Below are 9101 nucleotides of genomic sequence, written 5' to 3'. Positions count from 1 at the left end.
CTTCTAGGCTTCAGCCAGACTGACTTGTCCCCATGCTGGATGTGAGGGTCCGTGCTTAGGTGGCCTCAAGGGACAGCTTCCTGAGAGAGGAAGGGCACTGTAAGCTGGGCCTTAGGTGCACACAGCATCTAGGGAGGTGAAAGTGTTTTTTGAACACACGCTGTAGGATGCCGGGGCTCAGATCTCATGGCTAACAGCAGAGGAGACTAAAGATGGAATCTTGGCCTGGTATAGAAGGTACCAGGTGTTTCTTACACCAAGGACTTGCTTCCCTACCCTAGTATGGACTTGTTTTAGGGGAAGTGAGGTGGGGTTTGGGAGGTGAGAGGTCACTTGGAGTCCTTACCTGGCTTCACTGACTCCTTATGGAGACCCTAGACTTGGATGGGTAGCTGTGGGTGTACTGGGAGCCCTTGCTCCACGGAAGGCAGCCCAGATGGCCAGTGGAAGCTTAACCATGTGCAGGTTGATAAGATATTGGGGGAGGGGTTGAAACAGGTAAAAAGCTGCAGAAGAGGGAAAGGTATGGGGAAAGCAAGGCCTGGTGGCTGAGGGCCTTGGCCAGGTCAGGTCTATTCAGTGTGTCCCCAGGGACCAGTAGGGGCCAGCAGCGGGCCTGGCCAGGGCCTGAGCCCATATGCAAGGCAGGCAAAGGGTTAAAAACCAGCGCTGTGGTAAAGACACCCCCACAACCAGAGAACAGGCAGTGTCCTTGACCTTTCCACAGAAGCCAGACCTACTGACTCACAACCAGAAAATTAGGTCCAGCTCCCTGAGAAGGAATCTGATGTAGATGAGCGAGGCTTGCAGTGGGCCTGCTGCACAGTGGGCAGACAGATGCTGCCTTCCAGAAGCCCTGCTCGGCCTCGTGAGGGGTACTCAGCTCAAGAAAACAGCGTGCTGAGCCCCAGAGCAGTGGAAAGCCACATGGCTCCCATGCCTTGCTGTGCTGTGTTGAGCCCTCCCCTGCCTGTCCACTTCCTGTGGCTGGCCTGGCCACGGTTGCTCCACAGGGCAGTCACAGCCCAGCTCGAGCAGGGTCCGGGCAAGGGAGTCCCCGGGGGCCTGCACTACCTCCAGGAGGCCCGTGCCCTTGCAGGCAGTAAGCCTCGGGCTGCCTCTGAGTTGGGAAGGGCTTAGGCCCTGCCTGGCTGGCTATCACGAGTCTGGGTGGACAGCGAGCTCCAGAATGAAAACCACCGTGGGAGACGGTGCCCCAAACATACACCCAGGAGAGTCAGGATGAAGGTCTCTCGGCCTCTCACGGAGTAGCTGGCAGAGGGAGCCCATGGGCCAGCCCTGGATGGCCATGGGCCCTCTGTGTGAGGTGGAGGCCAAAGTTGCAGAGGAGGGTTCCCAAGACCCCCAGGGAGCAGGCTGTTTCCTCCTGTGCTCAGGATCCCCCTCCCTGAGCTGTGGAGCGGGGAGCAGAGCGGGCCTCCTGGCCTCACTCAAGTGACAGATACCTACCAGGCCCCTGTGGCTTCCAACATCCTGTGGGCGGCCTGGTTTCAGACGCCTTCGGTGCACCTCCCAGCCGCGGCTACAGTGTGCGCTCTGACGGCCGGCGGCCTCAGCAGGCTTCTCGAGGGCAGCCCCCATGCGTCTCCCCTGGCACCAGCAAGCTACTGGGGCCTCTGAAGGCACTGCTGGGAGGGAGGCAGGGAGGGGGGCCCAGAAGGGTGTCACTGCACAGAGAACTTCTAATCTACCACTGCAGTCCCCTCTGCTCCCCTCTCCGCCATCACCTGCGCACAGCCCTGGAGAACAGGCTGAGAGAAGCACGTGGCTCCTCCCACCGCCCTTTATAACCCAACTGCCGCATCGCCTGAACCCACTACCCTCCTGCTCTACAACCATCAATGGCTCCCAGTTGGCCTGCTTAGGCAAACTGAGCCACCCAACCCTGGGCTCCCACCTTGTCTCCGTGGCTCCACATTAAGGGGCTTGCCTCCTGTCACCGGAGGATGTCCTGTACTTTTCCTCTATCTCCTCTGTACTATTCCTCATGCTTCTGTTGTCCACTCTGGGCATGCCTTTCCCCTTCCCCCTTCACGCCCACGTGCTGAGGCCCACCTCCAGGGCCTGAGGGAACTGCCACACTCTGCTGTTTCAGGGTACAGCCGGCCTGCCTTTGGGAAGACACTGTGGGGTACAGGTGGGGTGCAGGTGCCTGCTGGGTGCTAGAGAGAGGAAAGCACAGGAGATGAGACAGGATGACGAGGGCCATGGCCACAGCACAGCGTGCCAGCCTGGAAGTGAGAGGGCTCTGCTCCAGACACAGTGGCCAGCTTCCTGCTGTGTGGCCTTGGACAAGTCACTGAACGCCCCTGCAGCCAGTCTCATTTCCCTCCGGCCCCACAAAAACCAAGGTCTGCTGGTGCTGAGACTGTTTTCTTCTGTGGCCTTGGTTGGACCTCTCTGCTGAGCATGACGTCTGCAAGGGTCCTCAAATCGAGATCCTAGCAGCACCCCTGCCTCTCTGACTTACAGGCAGCGACAGGGCCAATCCGGGCAGCCGCGGCTCACTGATTCGTCTGAGAGGCTGTTGGCTTTTGAAATCAGACAGGAAGGAGGGTTGAGGTGGAGCCCGGCACAGGAAGAGGTGAGGAGCCCCAGCTGGCGTGACAGCCGGTGGGCTCGGGGGACTGCAAGAGCCGGTGGGCCGCAACCCCCCTGCCCTGCACGGGCAGCGCTTCCCCATCCCTTCCCGCAAGACCTGGCTCCTGCCTTGCACAGATCCTGAGGGATCGAGGCCTGGCCAGCGGGCCACAAAGAATCCCGGGACACCCCCCACCCTGCCACCACGCCGCTGCCTCCGCCCACTGGAGCAGGGCTGAGCACGGGAGCACCGGGATGGAGCAGCCCCAGCCCCCCAGTCTCGGCCTCCCTAGGACAATGAGGCCCAGGAGGTAAGTCAAGCCCGGGCTGCCTCAGCACAGGATGGGGAGGAAGAAGAGACCGCAGGAAGGACCGTGACTTTTAGGGCCTGAGCTGCTCTAGGGGGCAGTGGCTGGGTGGCGCGGAGAATATGTCCCCATGGGCGCTGGCAGCTGCTGAGCAGGACTAGTTCTCCATGGAGAATAAACAAACATGTGCCCAGGGGCGGCCCTCAATGGGCCGAGGGGACACACCCCAGCTGCCCGGGACTAATGATGGGCTAGGAGGAGCAGGAAGTAGCCAGCAAGGGCTGCAGGCAGGCAGAAGGGAGGTCGAGCAGGGCGGTGCAGGGGAGAAACCTAGCATCTGCAAACCTGGGCTCCATACCTGGCTTCCCCTTCCGCCTGTAAGATGGGGGTGACGATGCCAGACTTGCCCCAGGGTCCCGATCGCCAAGGGTGGATGGTGCAGGTGGGCTGGGGTCCTGTTGGGTGGGCAGCCCCAAGGGCTCTCTCCCAGCCACTCCTTCGGACGGAGATGAGGCACGTCGCTCTGAGAGAGATGGCAACCACACAGGCCTTCTCAGAAGGTGCCGCTGAGCTGGGCTGGTGCGGCTGCTGGGCATGGGGGCCGTGGCCGAGCTTCTGGGCTCCCAAGCTCCTCTGGGTCTCCTCAATGGGGGCCACAGGCTTTCCCCGAGCTGGGGTCTCACTCTTGGCCACCCTAGGCCACCCTGAGGCTGGCTCCCAGGTGGGGTGCTGGCTGGCCGGACCTCCTCTGTCCCAGGGGCACAGCAGTCTCACGAGGGCCGTGTCCTGCAGCAAAGGCACCACTTCCTTCCCTCTCTGGGAAAGGCTGCTTGGTTTCAAGTGGTCCACAGCCATGGTGCTGGGCTACCTCAAGGAGGCTGAGAACTGCGCTCTTGGACCTTGGAAGGTGGGGTGGGGGCAGGGAGTCGGGAGAGAGAAGCATCCCCGAGCCTGTGGCCTGAGGGAAGGGCAGGCCAGGCAGGAGGTCAGCTCTGTGGGGTTTACAGCCATGGAGTGCAGGCGGGCGGAGGGAGGCTGGCTGTCGTGCACGGGCCATAGACGGCTAGGACTAAGGCCCCAGGAAGGGGAGCACAGGACAAGACAGGACCTGCTGAGAGAGCTGATGAGTCAGCGCTCAGGGATGTCTCAGGGATGAGACAGAAGCTCAGCTGTAGAGCCTGAGGGACAGGGTCTGAGTGACAGCGAAACCAGCGAGCACAGGTCCTCCGCTGCGTCCCACCCCACGGACAAGGCTCTGGAGGATGTGTGGGCAAGGGGAAGCCGGACTCTGGGGGAAGGGCGTCTGTCTGGGCTGGCCCCACGCAGCACAGCTCAGACCTTCTCATACTGACCGACTTCTGGCCTTCAGATCCCCCAAGGCCCCCCGAGGCCCACCTGCCCTCCATCTTCCCCACCTTGAGGCTGGCGGGGCCTCTTTCCACTCTCACTAGAGGATGACTACATTGGGCAGGACCTGTCTGACTGTCCCTGGTGGACAAGTGGCCCCTGGGTCACGTTCCACTCAGAGGCCTGGGGTGAGTTCCACCCTGCAGGGGGGCAGCATCTGGGTTGCACACAGGGCCTGCTGCCACGAGTGGCCAGGTAGCTGTCCCGGGGAGGGCTCTCTCGTCAGCCTCTGATGCTGGCCCTGGATTTTAAAGTATAAGTACACCCCATGGAATACTTGGGATATACTTATACTGAAAGAACCATTGTTTATCTGAAAGTGAAATTTTACTAGGCGTCCTGTATCTTAATTTGCTAAATCTGACCCTCTCCCCTGAGGTCGGCAGGGCTTAAGAAAGAGCAGTGTCTGATTCAGAGGAAGTGCTGGTTTCTAACACAGAGAGCCTGATGGGACTGCAGGGTGGGGGCGGGGGGAACTCACCCCTCCCACCTTCCCAGACACACTCGGTCCTGTCTCCTCTCCCCTAACTCTTGCCTGCTGTGGTCCCTCCTCTGTCACTTGCCCAGCCTCTCTGATCTAGCAGTTCTCAATTCTGCCAGCTCCTTACAATCATCTGGGTAGCTTTAGACTACACATGTGTTGAGGTCCTACCTCACACCAAAGACACCTCTAGGTGGTTGGGCTAAGCAGTGGCTTTTTAAAAATAGTGCTGCGTGGAAGAGCTGTCTTCCTCCTCTGAGTACATACACCCCAAGGGCTAAAAGCAGGGACTTGAACAGGTATTTGCACACCCGTGTCCACAGCAGCATTTACTCACAAGAGAAAAAAGGTGGAAACAACCCAAATGTCTGTCGAGGGATGAGTGAACACAAAATGTGGTCTGTCCATAAGATGGACTATTACTTAGTCTTAAAAAGGAATGAAAGGTTTATATGTGTTAAAACAAGGATCAACCTGGAAAACAGTATCTTCAGTGAAAGAGGCCAGACACAGAAGGACAGACACCATATGACTTCACTTTGGTGAGGTCCCTAGAGAAGTCAGCTTCACAGTGACAGAAAGCAGAAGGGTGGGAGTCAGGGGCTGGGAGGAAGGAAATGGCAAGCTAGTGCTTCATAAGGGTAGAGTTCCCATTCAGGGGATGAAAAAGTCGAGAGGTAGATGGTGGTGTTGGTCTCACAGCATTGTAAATGCACTTAGTACCACTGAATCGTACACTTAAAAAAATGGTTACAATGGCAGTTTTTATGCTGCGCCTATTTTAATAAATTACATTTAAAAACTGCTCTAGAGGCTTAGGGAGATCGGTTAAGCCGCTGCCTTTGGCTCAGGTCATGATCTCAGGGTCCTGGGATCGAGTCCCGCATCGGGCTCTCTGCTCAGCAGGGAGCCTGCTTCCCTCTCTCTCTCTCTCTGCCTCCCTCTCTGCCTACTTGTGATCTCTCTCTGTCAAATAAATAAATAAAATCTTTAAAAAAAAATTGCTCTAGACACTGTCCTGCCACAGTGGAGAAGCACTGAGCCTTGGTCCCCTCATATGGCCACCACCCCTGCCCCCGGCGGCAGCAGTCTGTCACCCATGGGGGCCTCTGGACAACCAGTGACACAAGGCCACGTCCAGCTCCGGGCCGTTGACCATCACTGACGCCAACAGCCGGACAGACGCCCTAGTGTCCTGGCCTCATGGGCTAAGGGGCCACAGGAACATTGCTTCCTCTGGGTTTAGACACATTTGCATTTATAGAAAACTGCGAGCATCACTGGCTTTGATTTGAGCTATAACTAACAGATAGTAAAGAGAACTCCTCGGGTTCTTACACGTGTACATGCCTGCGTGTCTGTCCCAAGCAGATCCAGATGTGGAGGTTTCCAGTGCCCCGGAACTCCCCTGCCCATTCGGAACCACCCCCGAGGGCGGCCTCTGCTCTGCCTCTGCCTTACTGGTTGGGCCTGACTTCAGGAATCACAGAGTGTGGTCTCATTTCTCTCACTCCACGTGTCTGCGAGAGTCGGCCACACAGCTGAGTGTGTCAGTCCTTTGTGTTCTGTCACTACTACACAATATCAAAGCTAGTCTAGGGATGGACCTGACTGTATGAATGTACCAAAAAAGAAAAAAAAAAGGAAACCCTTCTATTGTTGATGGATATTGGTTGTTTTCACTTTTTTGAACACTATGAATAAAGCTGCTAGAATAATCTGACACACTGTGTTGATGGATATAAACACTTATTTCTGTTGGACATACACACACCCAGGGAGGGAATTGCTGGATCACAAAAAACAGGCATAATTAGCCTTATCACCACCAAACATTTTTCCAAAGTGATCTCAGTTTCCATTTCTCTGATGACTGAGGATATATATAGATAGATAGATCTGTATATATCTCTCTCTATATGTATATATCTCTCTATATATATCTATATAGAGATATAGATATCTATATATCTATATATATCTCTATATAGATATATATAGATTTATATATATCTATATATATTACTATTTTAAACATTTTCTTGTTTAAAGAAAATGTTCTTCTTTTACTATTTTAACCATTTTCTTTCTAAGAAGGGGGGAAGGGCAGAGGTGAGAGAGAGAGAATCTTAAGCAGGCTCCATGCCAAGCAAAGAGCTGGACGCAGGATTTGATCTCATGACCCTGAGACCATGACCTGAGCCCAAATCAAGAGTCTGATGCTTAACCAACTGAGCCACCCAGGCGCCTCTCTAATGACTAAGGATATTATCTTTTGTGATACATCTTCAATTTTTTGGCTCAATTTTAACTGGGCTGTCTCACTGATTTTTAAATGTATCAGAGACATCCCCTAGTCAGCAGTCTGCTTTCTCACCCTTTTAAAACTGTCTTCTGTTGAACAGATATCCCTAATTTTAATGAATCCTAATATGTCACTCTTTCCTTTCATGGTTAGTGCTTTTGTGTGCTCTGTCTAGTCCTTACCTAGCTCAAGTTCCTTAAAGCGTTCTGTAGTTTTTTCTAAAGGCTTGGCTGTCTTACACACACATTTACATCTATGATCCAGCTTGAATTAATTTTTGTGCATGATGGGAGGGAGGGGGTCAAGGTCCATTTTCCTATAAGACTATCTCATTGGAGCAGCACAATTTAATACAAAGGCCATCCTTTCTCCGCTGAACTACAGCGGAGCCCTTGTTTCACATCTGGTGACCATACACGTGTGGGTCTCTTTCAGGACGCTCTATTGGTATTTGTCTGCCTTTGTGGCAATACCCACATCCCTAGACTAGCTTTGATATTGTGTAGTGTAAGTTTTCTAGCTTTGTTCTGCTTTTTCAAAATAATTTTGGCTAGTCCAGACTCTTTTGCTTTACATACATATCTGAGAATCAGCTAGCTAACATCTACCCTCCCTTCCTCATCAAAAAAGCTTGCTGGAATTTTGATTAGAAAGTTGTAGGTGCCTGGGTGGTTCAGTGGGTAAAGCCTTTGCCTTTGGCTTGGATCATGATCCCAGGTTCCAGAGAGGCAGGCAGAGAGAGACGGAGAAGCGGGGAGCCTGCTTCTCTGTCTCTCTCTGCCTGCCTCTCTGCCTACTTGTCATCTCTATCTGTCAAATAAATAAATTTTTTTAAAAATCTTTAAAAAAAAGAAAGTTGTTCAATTTATAGGTCAATTTGGGAAGAGATAACATTTTAACAATATTAAGTCTTCTAACCCATGAATATGTTAAATCCCTCCGTTAGGTTCTCTTTAATTTTAGTATCTTGTAGTTTTCAGTGTGGAGGTCTTGCAAATTATTTTCTAAATTTATTCTTAGAAATTTGCTTTTTAAATATTTCAAGATTTTACTTTCAATTTCATTATTGCTAGCAAGAAGAAATATATATGACATTTTTATGTATTGATCTTGTGTTCAGAAACTTTGCTAAGTTCATGTGTTCGTTCTAATCAATTGTAGATTCTTTTGGATTTTTAGTGTATATAATCATGTCAACTGGGAATAGTTAGTGACAGTTTTTTTTCCTTGTCCTATCCTGATACCTTTTATAGTCTCATTTTCCCTAATGCACTAACATCTAATTAAAAAATGAAAAACAAAACAAAACAAAACATCAACCAGAAAAGGTTCCTCCTAGGGAATTCTTTTTTTTTTAAGATTTTATTTATTTAACAGACAGAGATCACAAGTAGGCAGAGAGGTAGACAGAGAGAGAGGAAGGGAAGCAGGCTCCTGCTGAGCAGCGAGCCTGATGTGGGGCTCGATCCCAGGATCGTGACCTGAGCTGAAGGCAGAGGCATTAACCCATTGAGCCACCCAAGCACCACTACATGCAATTCTTGATCGCAGGACCGTGAGTTCAAGGCTCACACTGGGTGCAGAGCCTACTTGAAAAAAGAAAAGAAGAGAAGAGAAGGGAAGGGAAGGGAAGAAAAGAGAAATGAAAAAAAGAGAAGAAAAGAAAAGAAAAAAATTCAAAAAATAAAAAACAATTTCTTAATCACACTGTCCTATAGTTCCAGCTTTTCTATATATGGCCAGACAAAAATGGGATCTGATTACCACAACCTCCCCCCAAAATGGTATCCTATCATAATTCTCCACATCTTAATTTTTTTCCATATAAAAATACATTATCAAATATGGAGGAAGCTCAATAAATTCCAGGTACGATGAACTCAAAGAGGCCCAAACTCAGACACATTATAACCAAACTTTCAAAAGACAAAGACAAAAAGAAAACATTGAAACAAGCAAGACGGAGGAAACTATCACATAAAAGAACCTCAGTAAGATT

This window comes from Neovison vison, chromosome 14 (assembly GCF_020171115.1).
Source record: "Neovison vison isolate M4711 chromosome 14, ASM_NN_V1, whole genome shotgun sequence".
In the NCBI taxonomy this organism is placed as follows: Eukaryota; Metazoa; Chordata; class Mammalia; order Carnivora; family Mustelidae; genus Neogale; species Neogale vison.
The sequence above is the reverse complement of the archived record's forward strand: the minus strand, read 5'-3'. Positions refer to the sequence as shown.